This window comes from Delphinapterus leucas, chromosome 1, assembly GCF_059928025.1.
Source record: "Delphinapterus leucas isolate spDelLeu-1000000601 "Yukka" chromosome 1, BTC_Dleu_Yukka2, whole genome shotgun sequence".
NCBI lineage: Eukaryota > Metazoa > Chordata > Mammalia > Artiodactyla > Monodontidae > Delphinapterus > Delphinapterus leucas.
The window spans coordinates 84,467,239-84,480,545 of record NC_143129.1 but is presented as its reverse complement, the minus strand read 5'-3'; the positions used below and the strand labels follow the sequence as shown (position 1 = coordinate 84,480,545).

The following is a 13,307-nucleotide window of genomic DNA, read 5'->3' as shown; positions in this document are numbered from 1 at the left end:
AAAAAAAAAAAAAATGGTTGCAAAAAATGAATCTTTGGGATGGAGGATTCTACGGTATTTAACTTTCCATAAATTATATTCTTTCCCTCTACGTGTTAGAACCCATTCTTAAAAGCAAATGAAATCAACCTGTGTCACCACCACTGTCTTCCAATTTGCTGTAATTCCAGTGAGAACCATGTTGGGTACACCTGTGCAGGAAATAGGGCGAGAGTTCTTTAGGGAAAAAACGGAAAGGAAAAAAGATACCTAATGTAATGCTTTAAACATGTACCAGTATCTCTTGACCTGTCAACCTAGGACAGACAGACGACCTGCAGATTTATATAGGGTTCATTATGTCCCCCATCTTATTACTGCTAAGGTGAATGTGCTAGACACTTATTGAATCGGTGTTCTATGTCTGCTGTAATAAGTGACCATGAGTTTAGTGGCTTAAAAGAACACACATTTATTATATTACAGTTCTGTAGGTTAGGAGTCCAACAAAGGTCTCACTGGACTAAAATCAAGGGGTCAATAGGGCTGCCTTACCTTCTGGAGGCTCTAGGGGATAATCTGTTTCCTTATCTTTTCTAGAGATTTTTCTAGAGATCTTTTTCAGAGATTCTCTGAGCTATTACTATCCCTGGAATAAAGCATATTTCAGATGAAATGAGCCAGAGTTTATTTCTGATGGCTGCAGAGACAGAAAGGAGGGGAAAGGGGAAAAGCAGGGGGAGGAAAGGAAGCTTCTTCCTGGAAGTTAGCTGGGTGCTGAGTTCCTTTGTTGTCGGCTCCAAGATTCTCCGGAAGAGTCAGCGTCCCCCTTGAGCCAAAGGCACCCTCAAGGATCAAGTCACTCCGCTCCTTGCTCTCTGGTCTGAAAACACAGGTTGGCTGCCTTCTTCAGCCTCCCCTCGCCCCGCCCTCAGGTCTAGCCCAGTCTCACCCAGGTGGAGAAAACAAACGAAAAAACCAACCTCGCTCTTCAAGCAAACAGGTCATCTTCCTATCCCTTATTCTGGTCATCAGCTTCTTTTTCAGAATCGTCATTTCTTGTATTCTGTATGGTGAGGAAAGGAAAAACATGGTCCCTGGTATACCACGAGATTGAAGTAGGAAGGACGTGCACAGAAAATACACCGAGTAGCACTCTGAGATGTAACCCTGAATCTACATGTCTACACACAAGACACATACATAAATATATACTTGTATCCATTGTTTTACAACTTCTTTATTTCTTAAAAACATTTTGGATCAGCATAACACACGATCCCAGAATTCCTTTCCCCGGCGTGTAACGCAGGACAAAAGGTAAGAATTCGAGGCGGCTGGCAAAATCCGCCGGTATCTCAGATAAAGAGTAAGAGGCGTGTTACCTCGGCTTGGTGGGCTCCCGAAGTGGGCGGGCATGGTGACGTCACTTCCCCCTTCAGCAGCCGGCCCGCCCATTGGTCATCTCGGCAGGGCGGGGACAGGGCAGGGGTTGGAGGAGAGGAGCCGCCTTAGAGGTCAGGAATGGGGCTTGGCTTATGTAAATCTTGCAGCGTAGGGGTACAATTCCCGGCGAGCCACTTCCCGGGCTGTGGAAGTTTTCGCGAGAAGTTGCTCGGATTTTATTAGCAGAGTCGTTTGGAGGGGCTGAGAGGCGTGGAAGAGGAGGGGGTGCGGAGGGTGGGTGGGGAGCGTGTGTGTACAGTGTAGGCGTCTAAGGCTGTACGGGGGGGCGGGCAAAGCGATTCATACTTACCTGGCAGGGGAGATACCATGATCATGAAGGTGGTTTTCCCAGGGTGAGGCTCATTCATTGCACTGCGAGTGTGCTGACCCCTGCGATTTCCCCAAATAGGGGAAACTCGACTGCGTAATTTGTGGTAGTGGGGGACTGCGTGCGCGCTCTCCCCTGGCAACCAGTGTGCTAACGATAGAATGAGGCAACGGCACTAATGGGGCCCCGTACCTCTGCAGATAACTCGGTGAAGAGGGTGTGTTGCTACCGTTTGTCGCGCGCCGTTTTCTCCTGTTTTTTTTTTTTTTTTTTTTCTCTTTTTTTGCTGTGGTTGTGGATCCTTCGGCGTGCGGGTGCCGGAGCACCGCCGCGGTGGTGGCTACGAAAGGGTGCGCGATAGCCGAGGTTTTTTTGTTTGTTTTCCTTTTGGGGGAGAGCTGAGTGTTAGCTCTCCGCGCAAGCGCAGAGAGTTTGCGTTAGTACTTATGAGTTCGACTTCAGCTGGTCTGTGCCTTGCAAGACGCTGAGCGGGTCGGTAGTTTGACTCTCCTGCCTTGTACTTTGAAACGGGAGTGCTACGCCCCGCCGCACGCAGGCACGGGAACGGCATCTGCGCTTTTGCTTCAAACAACAGTAATAGTACCAGCGGGGGAACGTGCAAAAGAAAGTTTTCCCGAAGACCGGCCGTCGAGGGCTCCTCGGTGATGCCGTGGATAAGGGATCCGCTTGCCAATGCACGGAACACGGGTTCGAGTTCTGGTCGGCGGCGAACACCCCACGCGCTACACACAGGGCAAGTGAGCTCTCGTGCGGTAACTGCTCAAGCCTGCGTGCCAGGAGCCCGCGCTCACGATCTTCGCAGTGAGGGAGAAGCCCGGCCGCGGCAGCGGCCCCACAACGCAGTTTATTCAAACAAACACACTAAAACGGCGGGCAGACGGGCCCATCTAATGAAAGAGGGCAGGGAGCGGTCCCTGCGGGAGGGGAAGCAATGCCTCCACTTTTTACTGCCTGGAGAGTTTCCCCAGCAAAGCACACGAGGACGAATCCGGTGTGGACCTGCTTACGCTGAGAGCCGAGCTGTGAGTCCAGCGAGGCCGAACGAGCTGCTGCCCGCAGGACAGATCTTCCCAGAGAGGGGAGAGATGCTAGAACTAATTTAGCGAGGAAGACAGCAGGGTCCCCCGCCACCGTGCAGCACAGTCCTGATCCGTGCAGCTCTCGGAGGAAACTCCCCGAGGTCGGCGGAAATTTTTGACAGGACCAAGGCTCGCACAGATAGTGCTCCTCCTCCCAAGCGGACAGACTAGAAGGAAACAAACAAACGACCGCAACCAGAAAACATCGTAGTTCAGGAGGGCAGGGGGTAGAGTACTCAGGAGGAATGTCTTGCGGCAGTAGCGGGAGCTCGTTAGCCCCAGACTGAGCGCTGCTCGGAACCACTTCGCAAATCATAGAAGCAAGACCGGAAACGATCAAACAGTTTGCAAGTAACTTAAATGCGTCCATGAACAAAGTTCAGCGTTTCCAGGAACACACAGCTCTCCAGCAAGGCACCCTTCACAAACGCCTGGCATTCCATCACAGATCCTGAGGTACCCAAAGAGCCAGGGGAAATGACCCTTCTCCATAATGCAGAGACACCTCGGTCATTTGCAAGTGACCCAGAGCTGACACCGATGTTAAAATCACCAGAGGAGGACATTAAAACATTTATTCCAAGTGTATTCCGTAGCTTCAAACAGTTAAATGTACACACACACGGGGCACATTTTAAAAAGACCCGCTCTAACGTAAAGTGAAAACTACACTGTCTGAAAGGAAATGTACTGCAAGGGATTAAGAGCGAGCAGTTCGAAAACGCAGAAGAAAGAATTTTGAATAGGAATTGCGTTGACTCTGCCTTGATTGCAGATCACTTTCAGTAGAAAGCGACAGTCCCAAATGAAAGGGCTGAGGCGTCCTGAGATGGGGCGGTGAATACTCCGCGCAGGTGGTGCCATGGAGCTTGATTTATGACGTCGCAGCTCGAGTAAGGGATGGCCGCCACCCGTGTGCGTGTGCCTTCATCCTCTGGCAGGTGTCCTGGAACGTACAAGACACATCACTTAGTGAGGGCAGCCCTCCAGGTGGTGCAAAGAGACCACGGGCACCAGGTAAAAACCGGGAGCAGGCGGAGATTCCGGGAGAGGGGCGCTGGGGAGGAACTGAAACGGCAGGCGCATAAAAGCGACAGCTGAGACCTCGCTCATCAGATTCTAAGCCAAGTCCGTCCCTGGGTGGGCTCGAACCACCAACCTTTCGGTTAACAGCCGAACGCGCTAACCGATTGCGCCACAGAGACGAGCGGCGGCGAGGTATTCTTGTAACATCCTGGAATCAGAATGTATTCCCCGTCCCTTCCAACCCCAGCGGAAAAGAGATTCAAATGTCTTTATCTTATCCAACCTCGCCGGCGCTCTCAGAGACACTGAGTCTCGTGGACCGTGGACACCGAGCCCGAGTGAGCTGGGGGCTCCGACGGAACAACGCCGGGCCCACGACCATCCATCCTCGCCTGCTCCTGGCCGCCTCGAAAGCGGCCCCTCTACACGAGACGACTGCCGCCTGTCTCGGGCTCAAGTCCTCCATTTCCCACTCGTGATCGGCCTCACCCGTCGCGCTCACCGCAAGTCCCCCTCCAGGTCCGGGTGGTCGTACGGGGGAAGGACAGCAACCGGCTGTGTCCCCACCGTTCTGCCCCCTCTGGGCGCCTCCAGAGAAGGGCTCCACGAGGCACGACCCGGAGTTTGCTCACCAGGCAGCCCCTCGCCCGGAGCAGGGCCTGGCATCCAGCAGGCGCCCAATACATGCCCGCCGCCGGGGCCCGCGGTGGTGGGTAGACCGAGAATTCTTATGCCACCTGTGTTTAGTCCTGGAGGAACCTAGACTTTTCAGATCGTCTGTTCTTCAAAACCTTTCTTCTAGCAGCTGATTTAGAACCAGATAAAAGTCCTGGAAAGGCCAGGAGGGCACCACCCCGTCCGGCTCTCAACTCCCCACCCAAGGCGGTGCTGCGGCCTCAGCCTGCGGGCGCAGGTGTCGGGTCTGAGAGCCGTGAAGGAGGAAAGCTGCAAACCAGAAAGACGGCTGGGCTAACGTGGATCCGACCACAGCTCCGTAGGTCCCCGGTGGAGCATAGCGGTCGTGGTGTGATTGGTGCGGTGATGGAAGCCTGCCTGCTTGGGTCTGAATTCGAATCCTAACAGAAAACGGGTTTCCTGTGCCTGATCACCCCCGGCAACACCGTATGGTTCTACCTTTTGGACTTGGTGCCTTGCCCCCTACTGGCTACAGAGCAGGCGGGCGAGGTGGCGAGCCGCACACCTCACCGGAGGACTCCACGTTCTGAGGACCCCCCGACTCCGCCCGAGACCCCCACGGCCTGGAGTCAGCATTCCCTCCAGCTGCGCCCTCGCTGACGCTCCCGGTGCCGCCCACTCTGAGGAGAGCGCCTGCGGCTCCAAGAACAACCTTCTCCTCTGTCTGGGGGCATTTGGCTGGGTTGATCTGAATCTGCTCTTTTCGGGCCTCACACGTCCCGCAAAATCCTAGGGCCTAGCGCCGGCCCTGCATGGGCCTGGAGGAGTCGCTGTGTTCCTGCCGGTTGGAGCTTGGCCTGCAAAGAAAGGCTCCCGCGGATTTCGATTTCCCCGGCCTAGGCTGTGCATGCTAATTCAAGACTCAGGAGCTGCAGCGACCCAAAACAGGGAACCTCTCCCGTCGTTGTCTTTGTGAATGGCGTGCTCCTATACATAGAAAAATCCTCCATAACCCACACAAAACTACCAGAGTCAACAAACGAATTCTGTATAATGGCAGGGTACAAGATAGACAAAAATCAGTTGTTTCTATACACTAGCAGTGAACAATCTGAAAAAGAAATTAAGAAAACAATTCAATTTACGATAGCACCCAAAACGAATAAAATATCTACGAATTAACTTATCCAAGGAGGTGAAAGACTTCTAGACTGAAAACTACAAAACATAGCTGCAGGTGATTAAAGAATACCTAAGGCAATGGAAAGATAACCTCTACGGATCTTTCTCTCTCTTTCTCCCTCATACTCCCAGGTTGCCTAGCCCAGCCGTCTTTCTGGTTTGCAGCTTTCCTCCTTCACGGCTCTCAGACCCGACACCTGCGCCCGCAGGCTGAGGCCGCAGCACCGCCTTGGGTGGGGAGTTGAGAGCCGGACGGGGTGGTGCCCTCCTGGCCTTTCCAGGACTTTTATCTGGTTCTAAATCAGCTGCTAGAAGAAAGGTTTTGAAGAACAGACGATCTGAAAAGTCTAGGTTCCTCCAGGACTAAACACAGGTGGCATAAGAATTCTCGGTCTACCCACCACCGCGGGCCCCGGCGGTGGGCATGTATTGGGCGCCTGCTGGATGCCAGGCCCTGCTCCGGGCGAGGGGCTGCCTGGTGAGCAAACTCCGGGTCGTGCCTCGTGGAGCCCTTCTCTGGAGGCGCCCAGAGGGGGCAGAACGGTGGGGACACAGCCGGTTGCTGTCCTTCCCCCGTACGACCACCCGGACCTGGAGGGGGACTTGCGGTGAGCGCGACGGGTGAGGCCGATCACGAGTGGGAAATGGAGGACTTGAGCCCGAGACAGGCGGCAGTCGTCTCGTGTAGAGGGGCCGCTTTCGAGGCGGCCAGGAGCAGGCGAGGATGGATGGTCGTGGGCCCGGCGTTGTTCCGTCGGAGCCCCCAGCTCACTCGGGCTCGGTGTCCACGGTCCACGAGACTCAGTGTCTCTGAGAGCGCCGGCGAGGTTGGATAAGATAAAGACATTTGAATCTCTTTTCCGCTGGGGTTGGAAGGGACGGGGAATACATTCTGATTCCAGGATGTTACAAGAATACCTCGCCGCCGCTCGTCTCTGTGGCGCAATCGGTTAGCGCGTTCGGCTGTTAACCGAAAGGTTGGTGGTTCGAGCCCACCCAGGGACGGACTTGGCTTAGAATCTGATGAGCGAGGTCTCAGCTGTCGCTTTTATGCGCCTGCCGTTTCAGTTCCTCCCCAGCGCCCCTCTCCCGGAATCTCCGCCTGCTCCCGGTTTTTACCTGGTGCCCGTGGTCTCTTTGCACCACCTGGAGGGCTGCCCTCACTAAGTGATGTGTCTTGTACGTTCCAGGACACCTGCCAGAGGATGAAGGCACACGCACACGGGTGGCGGCCATCCCTTACTCGAGCTGCGACGTCATAAATCAAGCTCCATGGCACCACCTGCGCGGAGTATTCACCGCCCCATCTCAGGACGCCTCAGCCCTTTCATTTGGGACTGTCGCTTTCTACTGAAAGTGATCTGCAATCAAGGCAGAGTCAACGCAATTCCTATTCAAAATTCTTTCTTCTGCGTTTTCGAACTGCTCGCTCTTAATCCCTTGCAGTACATTTCCTTTCAGACAGTGTAGTTTTCACTTTACGTTAGAGCGGGTCTTTTTAAAATGTGCCCCGTGTGTGTGTACATTTAACTGTTTGAAGCTACGGAATACACTTGGAATAAATGTTTTAATGTCCTCCTCTGGTGATTTTAACATCGGTGTCAGCTCTGGGTCACTTGCAAATGACCGAGGTGTCTCTGCATTATGGAGAAGGGTCATTTCCCCTGGCTCTTTGGGTACCTCAGGATCTGTGATGGAATGCCAGGCGTTTGTGAAGGGTGCCTTGCTGGAGAGCTGTGTGTTCCTGGAAACGCTGAACTTTGTTCATGGACGCATTTAAGTTACTTGCAAACTGTTTGATCGTTTCCGGTCTTGCTTCTATGATTTGCGAAGTGGTTCCGAGCAGCGCTCAGTCTGGGGCTAACGAGCTCCCGCTACTGCCGCAAGACATTCCTCCTGAGTACTCTACCCCCTGCCCTCCTGAACTACGATGTTTTCTGGTTGCGGTCGTTTGTTTGTTTCCTTCTAGTCTGTCCGCTTGGGAGGAGGAGCACTATCTGTGCGAGCCTTGGTCCTGTCAAAAATTTCCGCCGACCTCGGGGAGTTTCCTCCGAGAGCTGCACGGATCAGGACTGTGCTGCACGGTGGCGGGGGACCCTGCTGTCTTCCTCGCTAAATTAGTTCTAGCATCTCTCCCCTCTCTGGGAAGATCTGTCCTGCGGGCAGCAGCTCGTTCGGCCTCGCTGGACTCACAGCTCGGCTCTCAGCGTAAGCAGGTCCACACCGGATTCGTCCTCGTGTGCTTTGCTGGGGAAACTCTCCAGGCAGTAAAAAGTGGAGGCATTGCTTCCCCTCCCGCAGGGACCGCTCCCTGCCCTCTTTCATTAGATGGGCCCGTCTGCCCGCCGTTTTAGTGTGTTTGTTTGAATAAACTGCGTTGTGGGGCCGCTGCCGCGGCCGGGCTTCTCCCTCACTGCGAAGATCGTGAGCGCGGGCTCCTGGCACGCAGGCTTGAGCAGTTACCGCACGAGAGCTCACTTGCCCTGTGTGTAGCGCGTGGGGTGTTCGCCGCCGACCAGAACTCGAACCCGTGTTCCGTGCATTGGCAAGCGGATCCCTTATCCACGGCATCACCGAGGAGCCCTCGACGGCCGGTCTTCGGGAAAACTTTCTTTTGCACGTTCCCCCGCTGGTACTATTACTGTTGTTTGAAGCAAAAGCGCAGATGCCGTTCCCGTGCCTGCGTGCGGCGGGGCGTAGCACTCCCGTTTCAAAGTACAAGGCAGGAGAGTCAAACTACCGACCCGCTCAGCGTCTTGCAAGGCACAGACCAGCTGAAGTCGAACTCATAAGTACTAACGCAAACTCTCTGCGCTTGCGCGGAGAGCTAACACTCAGCTCTCCCCCAAAAGGAAAACAAACAAAAAAACCTCGGCTATCGCGCACCCTTTCGTAGCCACCACCGCGGCGGTGCTCCGGCACCCGCACGCCGAAGGATCCACAACCACAGCAAAAAAAGAGAAAAAAAAAAAAAAAAAAACAGGAGAAAACGGCGCGCGACAAACGGTAGCAACACACCCTCTTCACCGAGTTATCTGCAGAGGTACGGGGCCCCATTAGTGCCGTTGCCTCATTCTATCGTTAGCACACTGGTTGCCAGGGGAGAGCGCGCACGCAGTCCCCCACTACCACAAATTACGCAGTCGAGTTTCCCCTATTTGGGGAAATCGCAGGGGTCAGCACACTCGCAGTGCAATGAATGAGCCTCACCCTGGGAAAACCACCTTCATGATCATGGTATCTCCCCTGCCAGGTAAGTATGAATCGCTTTGCCCGCCCCCCCGTACAGCCTTAGACGCCTACACTGTACACACACGCTCCCCACCCACCCTCCGCACCCCCTCCTCTTCCACGCCTCTCAGCCCCTCCAAACGACTCTGCTAATAAAATCCGAGCAACTTCTCGCGAAAACTTCCACAGCCCGGGAAGTGGCTCGCCGGGAATTGTACCCCTACGCTGCAAGATTTACATAAGCCAAGCCCCATTCCTGACCTCTAAGGCGGCTCCTCTCCTCCAACCCCTGCCCTGTCCCCGCCCTGCCGAGATGACCAATGGGCGGGCCGGCTGCTGAAGGGGGAAGTGACGTCACCATGCCCGCCCACTTCGGGAGCCCACCAAGCCGAGGTAACACGCCTCTTACTCTTTATCTGAGATACCGGCGGATTTTGCCAGCCGCCTCGAATTCTTACCTTTTGTCCTGCGTTACACGCCGGGGAAAGGAATTCTGGGATCGTGTGTTATGCTGATCCAAAATGTTTTTAAGAAATAAAGAAGTTGTAAAACAATGGATACAAGTATATATTTATGTATGTGTCTTGTGTGTAGACATGTAGATTCAGGGTTACATCTCAGAGTGCTACTCGGTGTATTTTCTGTGCACGTCCTTCCTACTTCAATCTCGTGGTATACCAGGGACCATGTTTTTCCTTTCCTCACCATACAGAATACAAGAAATGACGATTCTGAAAAAGAAGCTGATGACCAGAATAAGGGATAGGAAGATGACCTGTTTGCTTGAAGAGCGAGGTTGGTTTTTTCGTTTGTTTTCTCCACCTGGGTGAGACTGGGCTAGACCTGAGGGCGGGGCGAGGGGAGGCTGAAGAAGGCAGCCAACCTGTGTTTTCAGACCAGAGAGCAAGGAGCGGAGTGACTTGATCCTTGAGGGTGCCTTTGGCTCAAGGGGGACGCTGACTCTTCCGGAGAATCTTGGAGCCGACAACAAAGGAACTCAGCACCCAGCTAACTTCCAGGAAGAAGCTTCCTTTCCTCCCCCTGCTTTTCCCCTTTCCCCTCCTTTCTGTCTCTGCAGCCATCAGAAATAAACTCTGGCTCATTTCATCTGAAATATGCTTTATTCCAGGGATAGTAATAGCTCAGAGAATCTCTGAAAAAGATCTCTAGAAAAATCTCTAGAAAAGATAAGGAGACAGATTATCCCCTAGAGCCTCCAGAAGGTAAGGCAGCCCTATTGACCCCTTGATTTTAGTCCAGTGAGACCTTTGTTGGACTCCTAACCTACAGAACTGTAATATAATAAATGTGTGTTCTTTTAAGCCACTAAACTCATGGTCACTTATTACAGCAGACATAGAACACCGATTCAATAAGTGTCTAGCACATTCACCTTAGCAGTAATAAGATGGGGGACATAATGAACCCTATATAAATCTGCAGGTCGTCTGTCTGTCCTAGGTTGACAGGTCAAGAGATACTGGTACATGTTTAAAGCATTACATTAGGTATCTTTTTTCCTTTCCGTTTTTTCCCTAAAGAACTCTCGCCCTATTTCCTGCACAGGTGTACCCAACATGGTTCTCACTGGAATTACAGCAAATTGGAAGACAGTGGTGGTGACACAGGTTGATTTCATTTGCTTTTAAGAATGGGTTCTAACACGTAGAGGGAAAGAATATAATTTATGGAAAGTTAAATACCGTAGAATCCTCCATCCCAAAGATTCATTTTTTGCAACCATTTTTTTTTTTTTTTTTTAGGGTGAAGAGCTACTTTTCAAAGGGTGAAACACAAGAATGGCTTTTAGGAATTTTCCCCCAGAGTAATTTGTGACTGGATCCTGTTGCCGAAACTTGGCCTCTGTTCACCGGTGCCGAAGAGAAATGCGGAGACAGAGTTTTGGGTGAAGTAGAAAAGAGTAGCTTTTATTGCTTTGCCAGGCAGAGGGGGCCACAGCGGGCTAATGCCCTCAAGACTGTGTGACCCACCCTGGAGGGCGTAGTGAGGAGCCTTACAGTGTTCGAGGAGCAGGGCGTGATCAGCTCGCAGACAGTTCTCGGATTGGCTGGCATCAAAGTGAAGTTTCAAGCGTCATCAACCTTCTGGTTTCAACCAGTCCAGGGTCTATGTGCTTGTGGGCAGCACTTTCCATCTGGAGGGGGCCTGCTCCCTGTAAAACCACTTAGGAGTGTGTGTCAGGCCTTTATCTGTAGCTTCAGTGAGCTGGGAGTTCGGTGATTCTGCCGTGCGGCGGATTTATAGTCTACATTGCTGCCCGTTCCCCAGCCCAACAGCTGTTCTTTGTTTCTACGCCTTCACATTCCCGAATCATTAACTCTTGAATCAGCACTTTACTTCAAAAGACAAGGGCACGGGGCCTCGTACACGGTTTCAATCCTGACCAGGTCTGAGATTTATTTACACGATGCATATGCTGTTGTTTTCATAAATGTTAACGTCCATAAAATGAAGTTCTTAAAAGCATTATTTGAGTTCTCCACTGACTACAGATTACACCATCAATGCCTTCCAGCCCTGGCAGCACCGGGAGGAAGGAAGAATTGCTGGGATGCTTGCATCACCACAGGGCAAGAGGTCCTCAAATTTTACTGCTTTATCTTTAAGTAAGACTTCATAGTTCGGCTGACTTTTCATCCATTCTTGCTGATTCTGCCAGTGAGTTCCTCTGTAGTGACAGCCAAAGGCACTCATGGAAAATACTTAACCAAGCGTAAAGGCAGAAGTCGAGGTCACTTCATCTACTGCGGAAGTGGGGCATGTGTCTACCTCAGGCCTGAGTCTTTTGGTAATTGGTGGCGGTGGTGGTGACAATGTTTGAGTTGTTTTATTTTTTATTTTATTTTTTATCTTTATTTATTTATATTTTTGGCCACGCCGGCGGGGCCTGCGGGACCTTAGTTCCCCGACCACGGATCGAACCCCTGCCCCCTGCAGTGGAAGCTCACAGTCTAAACACTGGACCGCCAGGGAAGTCCGTGAGTTTTTTGTTCATGTTGTCGTTCGTTTTAATTTCTCAACTGTTACTAGGAAATAATTGTGGAGCAAGTGCTTGGTTTTAATTCTGGAAAGCAAAAGAACGTAACTAAGGACTTTTCCCAAGGAACGCTTTGAGATCTTTATGTTAATTTGTGGTGTGACTTGCCCACTTTTCAATTAAGGATTCTTAATTAAAGGAAAACAAGCTTATTTATAGGTTTGAATCAGTGTTATAGAACAATAGGTTTTCGACTGGGATCCGCAGCCCACCCGCATCAGAAACGTGTGGTCTGTGTTTACGTGAAAAACTGCAGGCTCTAGGGCCTCACACCAACGAAACCTCCGGGGATTGGAGCCCAGGAAGGAGGTTCTGTAATCTCCACAGCTGATTCTGAGGCACTCTAAATGTAAGAACTGCCCTTTAATATTTTTAGATAAGGGGATTGTTACAAAATGACAGGAGGGTAAATCATTCTTTTAAACTTAGACTTCAAGCATTAGACAGTGAGCTGAGCTCTTCGTGACAGTTTGTCTTTCCTATTCTTCCCCACTCAGCCTAGGGACTCGTGCAGAAATTAGAGACAAAGTAGGGGAAGAAAAACTTATTTCTTTACACACATTTTGCTTTAATAGCCACCGAAAAGATTGTTTCATTTCCTCTCACTGACCCTGTCCACCAGTTATGTTGGCCTTTAACGTATCGCTGTAGCAGCATGTATAAATATATATCATACATTTATTCACACATACACACCTTCGAAAGCACTGTGAAGACACAGACTAGGCTTTAGCACAACTGGGGGCCGCTCACATGCCACTTAAAAATGATCACTGGTTCATTTACACAAGACTTTCAACAGGCTTGGTGTGGCCAGTAGCCCCCAAGTCCCAGGGAGAAGTTAGGATGACAAAATCGGACGGTATATTTAGAGTGAGGTCAGTACACTTCTTGGAGATCATAAAAGAATAGAAATAGGAGGTCTAGGCTAAGCACGAGACGGCATCTGGGAGTCGCTGCTCTCACCACGTGGATTCAAAGAACTCAGGTGCTGCAGTGTAGACCGACGCTGCAGTGTAGACCGACGCCCAGCCTGACTGTGACCCAGCTGCGCTGGCCCCGGGCCAGGTCGTCGGGCCCCTGCCAACACTGTCCTGCAGGGCACCGCTGCTCAGTCCTGAGCTTCTCGATCTGCCGTGGAGCTCCAGCGTGGGGACCACATGCTCCATTGCTAGGAAGCAGGTCCTATTCCCCCTGAGTTGACCCTCGGAGGATGAGGCGAGAAATGTGCCGTTGCTGGCTCCCAAGCCCCTGGGGCGTTCAGAAGCAGTGCCACAAGGTCCTCTACAAACTGTGCCTGTTTTGCTCAGTGCTGGGCCCG

General features: G+C 51.9%; 1 protein-coding gene, 1 long non-coding RNA gene and 4 other non-coding genes across 8 annotated transcripts in view; 3 read left to right on the top strand and 3 right to left on the bottom strand.

Moving 5' to 3' along the window:
- LOC111179871 (NBPF family member NBPF4-like) overlaps positions 1 to 9,026 on the bottom strand; it is a 34,243-nt gene extending 25,217 nt beyond the window's left edge. Inside the window, exons 1-3 of the mRNA XM_089916915.1 lie at positions 1,365 to 9,026; positions 963 to 1,045; positions 130 to 862 (exon numbers count right to left, since the gene is read on the bottom strand). The gene's annotated coding sequence lies outside the window, so the exon portion shown is untranslated. The remainder of the gene's footprint in view (positions 1 to 129; positions 863 to 962; positions 1,046 to 1,364) is intronic.
- Positions 1,728 to 1,891, top strand: LOC149750668 (U1 spliceosomal RNA). The gene has a single exon (XR_016390921.1). It is a non-coding gene; the product is annotated as a U1 spliceosomal RNA (small nuclear RNA).
- Positions 3,985 to 4,058, bottom strand: TRNAN-GUU (transfer RNA asparagine (anticodon GUU)). The gene has a single exon. It is a non-coding gene; the product is annotated as a tRNA-Asn (tRNA).
- TRNAN-GUU (transfer RNA asparagine (anticodon GUU)) lies at positions 6,629 to 6,702 on the top strand. The gene has a single exon. It is a non-coding gene; the product is annotated as a tRNA-Asn (tRNA).
- Positions 8,795 to 8,958, bottom strand: LOC115802480 (U1 spliceosomal RNA). The gene has a single exon (XR_004022951.1). It is a non-coding gene; the product is annotated as a U1 spliceosomal RNA (small nuclear RNA).
- A 1-nt stretch (position 9,027) lies between the features above and the next one.
- On the top strand, positions 9,028 to 12,984 carry LOC111171195 (uncharacterized). 3 transcript variants are annotated; one of them, XR_016394194.1, is made up of 4 exons: positions 9,028 to 9,321; positions 9,641 to 9,723; positions 9,824 to 10,556; positions 10,692 to 12,984. It is a non-coding gene; the product is annotated as an uncharacterized LOC111171195 (long non-coding RNA). The 3 variants fall into 3 exon arrangements; XR_016394193.1 differs by lacking the exon at positions 10,692 to 12,984 and having other exon boundaries at positions 9,035 to 9,321; positions 9,824 to 10,680; XR_016394195.1 differs by lacking the exons at positions 9,028 to 9,321; positions 10,692 to 12,984 and adding an exon at positions 9,332 to 9,503 and having other exon boundaries at positions 9,824 to 10,680.
- The last annotated feature ends 323 nt before the right edge of the window (positions 12,985 to 13,307 follow it).